Genomic DNA, 12,828 nt, shown 5'->3' on the forward strand with positions numbered 1-12,828 from the left:
CTCCCCAGGCAAGTGGTCACAGCACCAAGTCTGTCAGAGTTCAAGGAGCATCTGGGCGACACCTAGTCATATGGTTCAGTTTTAGGTAGCCCTGTGAGGAGCAGGGAGTTGGACTCGATGATCCTTACGGGTCCCTTCCAACTTGAGATATTCTATGAGTGTAGATGAGTTTCAGACTTGATATTAGAAAACATTTCTTTACTGAGAGGGTGCTCAAACACAGGCACAGGCTTCCTAGAGAGGTAGTCAACGCCCCAAGCCTGTCAGTGTTTAAGAGGCATTAGGACAATGCCCTTAACAACAGGCTTCGACTTTTGGTGAGCCCTCAAGCGGTCAGGCAGTTGGACTAGGTGGACATTGTAGGCCCCTTCCAACTGAACTGTTGCATTCTATGTCTCGCTTATGCTGGGAGGAAAGCAAAGAAGCATGGAGCAACTTATTCTTTCAGTGCCTCCCAGCGCTTGCTGCTGTTCCCTAGGAAAGTCCAGAAACCTCATGGCAAATACAATTACAGGCACACCTGCAGAAAAAGCACAAATCCTCCCTACTGAGTGTCTGAGATCCTGAGCACTCGAGCAGCCACCCACTTCAGGGTATTCTGAAAAAAGGGACAAAGAGACTTCAGAGAGGAACAATCAGCTAATCAATCAGCCTGGAAGCATTGTCACTTAAGGGATCAGACTGACAAAAGTAGCAAAAAGATCTGTTTCATAGAATCACAGAATCATAGAATCGTTAAGGTTGGAAAAGACCCTTAAGATCATCGAGGCCCACTGTTAACCCAGGACTGCCAAGTCCACCACTAAACCATGTCCCTAAGCACCACCTCTACCCGTCTTTTAAAGACCTCCAGGGATGGAGATTCAACCACTTCCCTGGGCAGCCTGTTCCAGTGCCTGACTGCCCTTTCAGTGAAGAAGTTTTTCCTAATATCCAACCTAAACTTCTCCTGGCACAACTTGAGGCCATTTCCTCTCATCCTATCACTCGTTACTAGGGAGAAGAGACCGACCCCCACCTCACTACAGCCTCCTTTCAGGTAGTTGTAGAGAGCAATAAGGTCTCCCCTCAGCCTCCTCTTCTCCAGGCTAAACAAGCCCAGCTCCTTCAGCCGCTCCTCCTAAGACTTGTGCTCCAGACCCTTCACCAGCTTCGTTGCCCTCCTCTGGACACGCTCCAGCACCTCGATGTCCTTCTTGTAGTGAGGGACCCAAAACTGAACACAGTACTCGAGGTGCGGCCTCACCAGTGCCGAGTACAGGGGCACTATCACCTCCCTGGTCCTGCTGGCCACACTATTCCTGATACGAGCCAGGATGCCATTGGCCCTCTTGGCCACCTGGGCACACTGCTGGCTCATGTTCAGGCAGCTGTCAACCAACACCCCCAGGTCCTTTTCTGCCAGGCAGCTCTCCAGCCACTCCTCCCCAAGCCTGTAGCGTTGCATGGGGTTGTTGTGACCCAAGGGCAGGACCTGGCACTTGGCCTTGTCGAATCTCATACAGTTGGCCCTGGCCCAATGATCCAGCCTGTCCAGGTCCCTCTGTAGGGCCTTCCTACCCTCCAGCAGATCGACACTTCCACCCAACTTGGTGTCATCTGCAAATTTACTGAGGGTGCACTCAATCCCCTCATCCAGATCATCAGTGAAGATATTGAACAGGACCAGTCCCAACACTGAGCCCTGGGGAACACCACTCGTGACCAGCTGCCAACTGGATTTGACTCCGTTCACCACCACTCTCTGGGCTTGGCCATTCAGCCAGTTTTTAACCCAGCAGAGAGTGCACTTATCCAAGCCATGAGCAGCCAGCTTCTCCAGGAGAATGCTGTGGGAGACAGTGTCAAAGGCCTTACTAAAGTCCAAGTAGACAACATCCACAGCCTTCTCCTCATCCACTAAGCGGGTCACCTTGTCCTAGAAGGAGACCACGTTAGTGAAGCAGAACCTCCCTTTCATAAACCCGTGCTGGCTGAGCCTGATCCCCTGGTTGTCCCACACGTGCCACGTAATGGCACTCAAGATGATCTGCTCCATGACCTTTCCCGGCACTAAGGTCAGGCTGACAGGCCTGTAGTTCCCCAAATCCTCCTTCTGACCCTTCTTGTAGAGGGGCATCACATTTGCTAACTTCCAGTCATCTGGGACCTACCCGGTTGACCAGGACTGCTGATAAATGATGCAAAGTGGCTTGGGAAGCTCCTCTGCCAGCTCCCTCAGTATCCTCAGGTGGATCGCATCTGGCCCAAGACTTGTGAGCATTCAAGTGGAGGCTCTCATTACTTTCTCACAGTCAAGCTGAATTTTTGTTCCTGTTTCTGCTTGCACATTCAGGTCATTAGGCCTCAGCATACTTCTTGCCAAGTATTTTCTATGGCCAGAACTTAAAAGAACATTTCTCATCTTGGATGGCAACACTGTTGACTGTTGCCTCTTCATTTGCAAATGAATGTGCTTCTTCAATTTTTGCTACTCTAGTTGCACCAGGAAAGGACCTCAGCATTGCTCAAATGGTTCGAAAGCCAGCATGAGCACTAGTTATTTCTTCATATGTCTGTGTTTTCCCTCATTCTGAAGTAAGAGTCCTAGCCTCATAACATGAACAGACCATGCTACCTCAAATGAGTGAAAACAAGTGAAACCAGTCACAACCGGGAATGCCTCTCACAGCCTGGAAAGCCTCAGTCTACAGCCAAATCCGAAATGCCAATTAAAGTACACACATCTCAAGTGCTCACCAGCCTGGTGTAAATAGTCTTTTTGTTTCCACCTGGACTCAAGAAGGAATAAAGTTTAGCAAAATAAAGTAGAGAAGACAAGCATGGCAAGCTACAGCTACTGCTGGTCTATACTGCCTTACCCACAAAAAATACTTGCTGTCTTCTGCTCAGAACGACAAATGAAGCGGAGTTTGCACATTCCTTCTGAAGTGAGCCTAATTAAGGCTGTTTCATCTGATAACAAAAAGGGGATTGGGGGAAGAGAAAACCTCAAATTCATTGATAATAGGTCATCAGTATTAATGACTAATGATGCATAACAGTCAAATATGTGTGACTCACTTTTTTGGGAGTACTCTGCCAGCAGGATCAGAAGCCATACTGACTATAAACACAAGCAGAGGGAAAAATACAACTAAAAGAGGAACACCACAAGGTTACAACATGCTAACATAACACCAAAGGAAATTACACAGGGTCTTTGTCCAGTCTACAGCAGTACTTAGTTGAATCCAAGTCTATATTCCAGATACTAGAGATTAAGCTATATAAACCTCCCCTTCTTCCATCCATTCACCTATATGTGGTGAAAACAGTCTGGCTTTGACTTTGGAAAGCATCCAATTCACAGTGTTTGAATTAGCAGATGTGTAGGCAACTGTGTTTTTTAACAAAGCTAGGAAGTTGTCTAAAATGGATTGCTGTATTCTGTGGAAAAGGAGACTGTATTTTGCTTCTGTTGGAAGCCTTTTAGCAAATGCACAGGATACAGCAAATTGAGAGGGAGGGGAAAGAAGAAATAAAGAAAGCACATTTATACAAACTAAAAGCAGCATGAAAAAGCTACCGATCATTTGAACACCTCCAAACACTGAAGTGAGCAGCCCCAGGGACTGAAAGCCAACAAGGCATTAGGCAATGGTCTTTAGTACATGAATCAGCCTAAGGATTTGATGTCAGCTTGGTAGCTTGTTTCAACATATTTGTGTTCTGTGTTTGGTCCATCCCAACGAGTAGGAAGTAAGGAAAACATGCCAAGAGGCCTGCATAGATGAACAAGGAGCTCCTGGAAAAGCTCAAACACAAAAAGGAAGCACACAGAGGCTGGAAGCAAGGGTAGGTAACCTGGAAGAAATAAAGAGACACCATCCGAGCCCACAGAAACATGGTTAAGAAAGCCAAAGTCCACCTGGAATTGGATCCAGTCAGGGATGTCAAAGACAACAAGAAAGGCTTCTATATATTCATAGGAGACAAAAGGAAGGGAAGGCTAGGGAAAATGTGGGCCTACTGCTGAATGAGACAGGGGACCTGGTTACACAGGACATGGAAGAGGCCGAGATACCGAATGCCTTCTTTACCTCAGTCTTTACAAGCAAGACTGGCCTTCAAGAATCCCAGGTCCCAGAGGAAAGTCTGGAGCAAGGAAGACATACGCTTGGTGGAAGAGCATCAGGTCATGGAATATGTAAGCAAACTGAACATACATAAGTCCATGGCCCTTGATGGGATGCACCCATGAGCACCGAGGGAGCTGGCAGACGTCATTGTGAGGCCACTCTCAATAATCTTTGATTGATCATGACAACTGTGAGAAGTGCCAGAGGACTGAAAGAGAATAAATGTCACTCATATCTTCAAGAAGAGCAAGAAGGAGGACCCAGGGAACTACAGGCCAATCAGCTTCACCTTGATCCCTAGGAAAGCAATAAAGCAACTAATCCTGGAAAGCATTTCCAGCACATAAAGGACAAGAAACTCATCAGGAGTAGTGAGCATGGATTCACCAAGGGTAAGTAATGCTTGACCAACTTGATAAACTTCTACGATGAAATCACTGGCTTGGTAGGCAAGGGGAGAGCAGCGGACATCATCTCCCATAAGGTCCTCATAAACAAGCTGATGAAGTATGGGCTGTATGAGCAGACAGTGAGGTGGATTGAAAACTGGCTGAACAGCCTGGCCCAGAGGGTAGTGACCACTAACACAATCTAGTGGGAGGCCAGTAACTAGCAGTGTATCCCAGTGGTCAGCACTGGATCCAGTCCTCTTCAACATCTTCATTAATGATCTGGATGATGGGACAGAGTGAACCTTCAGCAAGTTTGCTGATGACAAAAAACTGGGAGGCATAGCTGATACACCAGAGGGTCATGCTGCCATCCAGAAGGACCTCAACAGGATGGAAAAAACAGGCTGACAGGAACCTCATGAAGTTCAACAAGAAGTGCCAAGTCCTGCACTTGGGAAGGAATAACCCCATGCACCACTACATGCTGGCAGCCTACCAGCTAGAAAGCAGCTTTGCAGAAAGGACCCCAGGGGTGTGCTGGTGGGCAACAAGTTGAACATGAGCCAGCAATGTGCCCTTGTGGCAAAGACGACTAATGGCATCCTGGGCTGCATTAGGCAAAGTATTGCCAGCAAGTTGATGGAGGTGATCCTTCCCCTCTCTTCAGGACTGGTGAGGCCACACCCAGAGTGCTGGGTCCAGTCCTGGGCTCCCCAGTACAAGAGAGACATGGAGGTACTGGAGAGAGTGCAACGAAGGGCCACAAAGATGATGAAGACGCTAGAGTATTTCTTCCGTGAGGAAAGGCTGAGAGAGCTGGGACTATTCAGCCTGGAGAAGAGAAGGCTCAGGTGGGATCTCATCAGTGCATATAAATATCTGAAGGGAGGATGCAGAGAGGACAGAGCCAGGCTCTCTTCAGTGCCCAGTGGCAGGACCAGGGGCAATTGGCACAAACACACACAGGAGGCTCATCTGAAGATCAAGCAGGTGGCCCATCTTGAGCAGGGGGGTGGACTGGATCAGCTCCATAGGTCCCTTCCAAACTCAACCATTCTGTGATTCTGGGAAAGTTATGGGTGAATTTTGAGAGAACATGAACAAATTGTGTAGCCATAACAGCAGCAATCTCCTTCAGGTGACTCAACCCATGCTAAGTTTAACGGGACTAATGTTAGAAAAACAGGAAGAGTAGAAAGAAAAAAAAAAATCATTCAGTCTTTTATTTGGCAAGGTAAAAAATTATAAACCAGTATTGCACTGCTGCCAGGTCTTCATTTTATTTCATATTTAACTACACTCAGTGTAGTGCAGTGGAACACTAAGCAGTCATAGTACCTCACTTCTGTCACATGAACAATTAGCGAGCTTGGAAAAAAGCCAAAAACCACCCAAAAACCAAAAAACCACCACACACCCTGTACGTATTGGTGTGGTATATCCTGGTGAGCAGTCATCACCAATCAGCATGATTCCGTTGTCTTTATCACTGAAAAATCAAATTAAGTAACAGCTGTGTGGCCATGCCATCCAGACACACAACCTTCACTTCAGACTATTAGAAGACATGTCTGTGACTCCTGTATTTTTGTACACTGAGCAGTTTTGGAATAATGCATTAGTAATCCAGATCTGCTGCCTCCTCCTGTAAGATGGATGGACAGCAATAAGGTGAGAAAAGGATGGAAGGTAAGACAGAGGATATCTAGGCACAAAGCTGGAGTACAGCAGCCTTTCCGTTCCCATTATTTTTGTGCTAGATGGTGCTTAATCACCATGCCAGTGCACTTCAAAGACCAAACACAAGAAAAAACCACAGCGTGTTTAGTGACATAGGACTTTAAAGGGTATGTACTGAAAAAGGCTAATCAAATCACTGGGCACACTGAGGAATTACCTCAGCTGATGATTTAAAATTTAGGCTGGGCTATGTAATACCTTAGAGACCTGTTCAAAGCACGTAAAGAAGGAATTAGCATATGAAGCATTAAGGATACACCTTCAAGTTCTTGAACTTGGTTATGGAGTGATTTTCTTTTACTTTGAGTTGGATATAGCATCTGTGAGTCAGACTCCAATGGCTGTATCAACTTGGACAATACTTCTGCTTTGATATAAGAGGAGCTCTTGGAGTAGTATCCTATCAAGAAATGGGCTTTCAGAAGAGCATGGGGAAAAAAAATAACACATCTTTCTCATTACATCAGCGTGGCCATAGATATTTTCGGTACTTCATCAGGACTTTTAGTCTCGGAAGCCTTCCATTTCTGTGCTTCCGTGCCAGACAGAATAGCTTCTACAAACACAGAAGTATTTTCCTCTGCACTGTCGTACCATGCATCTAATATAAGTTGCATCAGGCATTCAAAGCTTTCCAAAAGTGAAGTGCCTTAGGAAATACTCAGGATCATCATTGTCACAGGAGAGAATAAGCAATTCCATTGCAGCATCATTTGAGTGAGAAACTGTGTTGCTGAAATACTACCATCAAGCTGACTAATTTATGAAGTATTACTTCTCAAACCATTAAGTAGAGTATGTGGGTTTTGTTTGTTTTCTAGCATAATGAAACATGATTTCCTGGAGTTTCTTCAATTATTTAATCTCTGGCTTAATACTAAAAAATTCAGATTTACTTTTAAAAGTTTAAGCATTTTTTTTGTACAAGTGTTACATACCAATATTTAAATTCACCCAGCATGATTAAATAGCTAGCTCTCTGCTTAACCCAAGCAGAGGAGGAGCCGAGTTGAATGAGAACAGTGTTTGGAATACTAATGATTTTAAATCAATTGGTATGCCTTTTATGGCGCATTTATATAATGAAGAGTTCAACACTAACAGTACATTATAGGTGTATATACGCACAGACGCTTAAAATAAAGGGAGATGTCAGAAGGATTCAGTTCAATGCAAGAGAGACTACCCAGAAACTAGTAGTTTAAAGACAAGAGCTGAACAGATTCCACCTAATATATTTCTCCATTTCTGATGCGCGAGTGCTGAATTGTGCAATTATGCAACTATGTGCGACAAAACCCCAGTGAAGCGATGGTCATGCTAGCAAATGCCCATAGAAAGAAAACTTATTCATTTATGAAATGACATAGCAGAGCATGCCAGGCACCTAAACCGAAGCTGACAACTCAGCAAGGTGCAAACAAGAGCTCTCTCAAGGAGAAAGAGACAGGCTTCTACCACAGCTGGCTGAAAACATAAGGGGTAAATATTGCTCAGTACCCATGCATCAAAAGCAGAGAGCCAGAGCCAGTGAAACAGCAGTGCTTGATTGCAGCACATGAGAGACAGAGCTTTTTTGACAGTGTAGAGTTTGGAAAGGTATGCTTAGAAACTGCAAATGGTAGCCTCTGTGTTCAGGTGTATAGGATACTAAATAACAGGAATGTCAGTTAAAACTAATTGTAAGAAGAGATGTGGGTTGTGTTTTGTTGTTGCTTTTTTTTTTTTTTTAAATAATTTTCTTTTCCTAATGGAAAGAACTAAAGTCTCAAGTGCCTGCTTGAGCTAAGAGGCAAGAGTTGTTTCAGAAGCATTACCAAAATCCTTATTCCGAACATCTTCAAGTGGCACTTTCATGCAAGGAAATGCTTCTTGACAGGGACATATATTTTATCAAAAAAAAGGTAGGTAGTCCACCTAGAAGGGACCGCAATACCAGAATGTTGCATTATCATAAGCAGCTAAAGTTTGGGAAAAGATGAAAAGTGAAATATTGAATGTTCCTGAACTTTTACTATTGGTAAAGTGGTAGCTAGCGAGCCCTTACGTCAGCTGAGTACACTACAGCAAGGACCGTCAATAATTCCTTTTATTCCTCAGCTAGTCAAGAAACACAGCCCTCGATATCTGAGTCATTGCTCCACATCCTGCCCTGCTCAGCACTTCCTCATCCGAGGCAGAGGCTCCTCGCGGCAGCACGTTTGAGTCTCAGCTCATTCCGGCAGGATACCCAGAGATTCCGCATAGGTAAGTAAGAGATCGAGTTTTCTGGCTTGTACTAGAAAGTGCTAAAACTGCAGCATCTTAGCTATGCCTTTTTAGCTAGGGTCTTTTACAATTGCTTCAGATTATGTGATCATGGGAAAAATGAAAAAGAAACAATCTGGCTTTGGTTTGTGGGTTGGTTTCGTTTTGGTTTTTTTTTTTTTTTTTTTTTCTTCTTTTCTTTCTTTCTCCTAAGTGGCAGCTTGCTCAAGAGGAAAAAAATATAGATTGAGGGGTTTCCCAGTTAAAACATTTCGGCTCTGTAACTCCACTCTCCCTTACTGACTGCCAGCTGGGGTGTACTTAGACAGCAAAATGAGAAGTGAGGCTAAGGCTACCAGTAAAACAAAAGGCAGCTTTCGGCTTTCACCTGACACCCCAAAAGGTATCTCCAACTAATTTACTCACCGAGTACAGTTTTGCTTTTATTTCTACTCTTTATCTTTTTTATTTTCTCTAGTCATTAAACTGGCACACTGACAGAAGTGAAGGAACAGGGAGTTTCAGTTTACTGAAGTTCAGAATGAACACTAGGCTGAAAATAATCACACTTACTGCCTCAAAACATCAGCCAAGTAAGACAAAAGGCTCGGGCAAGACATTCAGCATACTAGTCACACCAAAAACGAAACCCTGCGTAACTTTTCAGGTTTGAATGGTCACTGTTTACAAACTGACAGTGTGTAACAGCAGCTAAACCCCCCCGCCCCGTGCGAGGAAGGTGAGGAGTCCCACTGTACTGAGCAGCGCATACACAATCACAAAGTCAGTGCTGCATAAAACTTGAGGTGTCAGTTTGCAGCTAGTGAAGAAATCAAGTGCATAAGTGAAAAGACAAGAAAGAGGGCAAGCAACTGCATAGGAGAATTTGCCCAAGTCATGAGTCACCATGGTTTCCGTGACAAGTGTTTGTGAACTTGGAAAAAGAAAATAACAAGATACTGTTGCACAAGTAAGTTTCAGACAAACTTGTTGCCTTTGAGTTTTGATGAAAGGTTTATATTAGATGAATAAAGAAAAAACAAGCACAGTTGTACATACCAATCCATACAGCAGGACATTGAAAGCAACTTTTCCATTTTAAAATCTGTTTTTATTCTTGATGGCCTGTCCCTTCTTCAGAAGCAACTGTACCCACCGAGGTAATGCAGGGAGAAAGGAGGGTAGAAGAGAGTCACCTTGGAAAAGTACAAAGCAATCAATGTCATGAAACCCAGCTTCTCATACCTCTGTGTGAACTTGGAATTCAGGCCCCTCAAGAGCTAGCTCATACCAGACAATTTTGCCTTTTTGAAAATTAAATTAACAAAAGTATTTCACCAGTTGACTAAAACTGAATCTGGAGTGAGCAGTGAAACCACATGGCTATAAATTTCAGTTCTCATGAAATCAAAACTCTTGCTGTTATTTTGAGTTTAACTTGATAATACAAGTGTAAGCAATGTAAAGGCAGAGATCAGCACAGATTTTTCCTTCTAGAGAAATTAGTTATTTCTAGAAAGGGAGAGAAGGTGGTAGAAAATTTACATCTCCAACCCCTCTTCTTGTAATGCAGACCAGGCCACTGAAATATTTACCAAGATGAGTACTACAAAAAAGTCTCCAATATGCTGTCTCCAATTATGAAAGTCCTAAAATAAGATTTCATTGACGTATACTACATTCAAGAGACTGATCCTTTGGTGGAAGTCACCGCTTCTTGACATTTTGTCTGCCAGAGAAGCCATTCCAGGGCAGGGGGAAGGCAGGCTGGAAGAACATTTGACTCTTCAAAAGAAAAAAACCCTTTTTTTTTTTTTTTTTTAAATAACATAAAAAAAAAAAACCACACACAACCAGACTCAACAATGCAGTCAACTCTCTGGGGGGCTTGTTGGCTTTTTCCCACCTTAGCATTGTAGATGGCATCTACAGCTTACTGCTAGCAAAAGACAAACATGGACTTCTCTGAGCAGGTCCAGTGGAGGTCCACAAAAATGGTCAGTGGGCTGGAACACCTCTTCTCTGAAGAAAGGCTGAGAGAGTTGGGGTTGTTCAGCCTGGAGAAGAGAAGGCTCTGAGGAAACCTTCTTGCAGCATTTCAGTACTAAAAGGGGGCTTATAAAAAAGATAGGGACAGACTTTTTAGCAGGGCCTGTTGCAGTAGGACAAATCATAATGGCTTTAAACTAAAAAAGTAGATTTAGACTAGATATAAGGAAGACATTTTTTACAATGTGGGTGGTGAGGCACTGGAAGAGATTGCCCAGATAAGTTGCAGATGCCCTGTCCCTGGAAGCATTCAAGGTCAGAGGTTGGATGGGGCTTTAAGCAACCTGATCTAGTAGAAGGTGTCCCTGCCCATGGCAGGGGGGTTGGACTAGATGATTTTTAAGGGTTCCTTCCAACCCATTCTATGCTTTTATGTTTAGTATTTAAGAATCCTTTGAAAAAGTTGAGCTGGTTTCTGTCCCTCACATCCCCAGTTACATTCCTTTTCTGAACTGTGTTGCAGCCATCCCTCCCACTCAGGATGAGGAGCCTATAGAGCCAAACGCCCCTTATGGAAGCTGAGCATTCCTAAACATACACAGAAGGTGGCAGTCCAGTCCAGGTGACGGGACACCGCAGGCACATGTCAATGGACAGAGCTTTGTTTCAACAGGTGAGAGAAAGGAGAGGAGAGGAAAAAAGCCTCTGAACAATGAGATACTTTTCTGCCATAGGCCATTAAATATACATACACAAATGTACTGAATGTGAATATATACTCAGTGAAACATCTCATTGAACACTGACAATTTTCAGAGGCACGTGGGGATGCATATACATTGCAGATGTACCTGCAGTCAGATTCTTCAAAGCAGCCTGAGCCTCAGAAACTTCCAGTCATTGATTTCAGTTCACATCTGCCCATATGTCTTTAAAACAGCACCTCAGCACCTTCAGGCACATCTTAACCACACAGCAAGGCATGGTGCAGAGGTGCCTGTGGGAAATGCTGCTGTCTCCATACAGCATTGCTCTGGCATGAATTCCCTGGGTTGAGAGGGAGTTACTAATTGCAGCTCTCTACCATGCTGACAGGGCTCTGCTGCTCCCGGCCTGGGAGAGGAGCTCAGATCAGTGCAGCACAGGGCTGTGTAGGCATCCCTGTCACCTGTGGTGGATAGCGGAGGCATACCAGAACTCACACTGGCTTGTGTTTTTTAACCGGGTTTATTGCTGGGGCGAGACAGAAGAGGTTGGTTTTGATGGTGGGGTTTTGGTTTTGTTTGGATATTTTTCTCTTTCCATTTTCCTTCTCCTTCCTGCTCACATAGAGTACTAAACAAAACTACAGCCACCTTCAGCATCACTAAAAAGAATTTCCATTTTATGGCTGTAGCTAATTGCAGATTTGGTTGTTCTCTCAGCTGCCTTTCCCCCTCTATTGTCTCCGTAATTTTATTTTGTAAACTCTGATTCCAACCACCAGACTTTTCTACCAGTCCATCCATATGCTAGTTGCTAAAGTCATCTGTAACAGAATAAAATAAATTGCTAGTACTAGGACAGTGTCTTCAAGGAGGTGTCCAATAAAACTGAAAGAAGAAAGCACATAGCCCTTAGTCATTATCTGTTTCAAGATGCCTGCTGATTAAGGGAGGAGGGGTAAAGAAAGTTAAAAAAGAAAAATCACAAATTGGAGAAAATATAATCTATTGTAGAAGGACTAGAATATGCACAAGTCCTAAACTGCAGAGGTCTCCATGTGCCTATCAGCCCCTAGGAACGCAGATTGCTCAGAACAACTCTGCCTCCCCAGTACAACAGTTTAAGAACAACAAATACATAGCTAGCTCAAGGACTCCAAGCTAGACAGTTTCCAGGCATGGAAGACTTGCTTTGACTTTGTACATGTAAAATTATGCAACTTCTTACAAGGGATGTGACCGCATTAAGTTCAGTTAAGATTTCCTAATATCCCAGAGCCAACTATCTTAAAGCTATAGTTTGGTTTTTTTTACTCTCCCATCTGTGGGTTACCACTTTTTTGTTTTGCTCTTAAAGCAACCACAGGAAAAAAAATTCCCTCATGCACAGCACACCACAGTTTTTCTAGTTACAACATAACAGCACCTTTGGCAACAGATACTACTTCAGTTCAGCCACTGTCTCAGAGCATCCACCTCTTTGCAGGTGTGTGTGGAAGGGAAGCCCTTGAACCCATGTTGTGAGCCTCCTGCCTTGCTAAGCTTTGTGCATAGACTCCAGCAAACGTTGCCTGTATATGATGTGCTTTACCAGATCCTCTGGACCCTTTACTCTTACTGTAAGTGAAGGTGGCT

At 44.0% G+C, this 12,828-nt stretch overlaps 1 protein-coding gene across 1 annotated transcript in view; it reads left to right on the forward strand.

Moving 5' to 3' along the window:
* Window positions 1-8,436: 8,436 nt before the first annotated feature.
* LOC309586640 (programmed cell death 1 ligand 1-like) overlaps window positions 8,437-12,828 on the forward strand; it is a 39,814-nt gene continuing 35,422 nt past the window's right edge. The window contains exon 1 of the mRNA XM_082303891.1: window positions 8,437-8,500. The gene's annotated coding sequence lies outside the window, so the exon portion shown is untranslated. The remainder of the gene's footprint in view (window positions 8,501-12,828) is intronic.

Source organism: Platalea leucorodia (assembly GCF_965183815.1).
Source record: "Platalea leucorodia genome assembly, chromosome: 2".
In the NCBI taxonomy this organism is placed as follows: Eukaryota; Metazoa; Chordata; class Aves; order Pelecaniformes; family Threskiornithidae; genus Platalea; species Platalea leucorodia.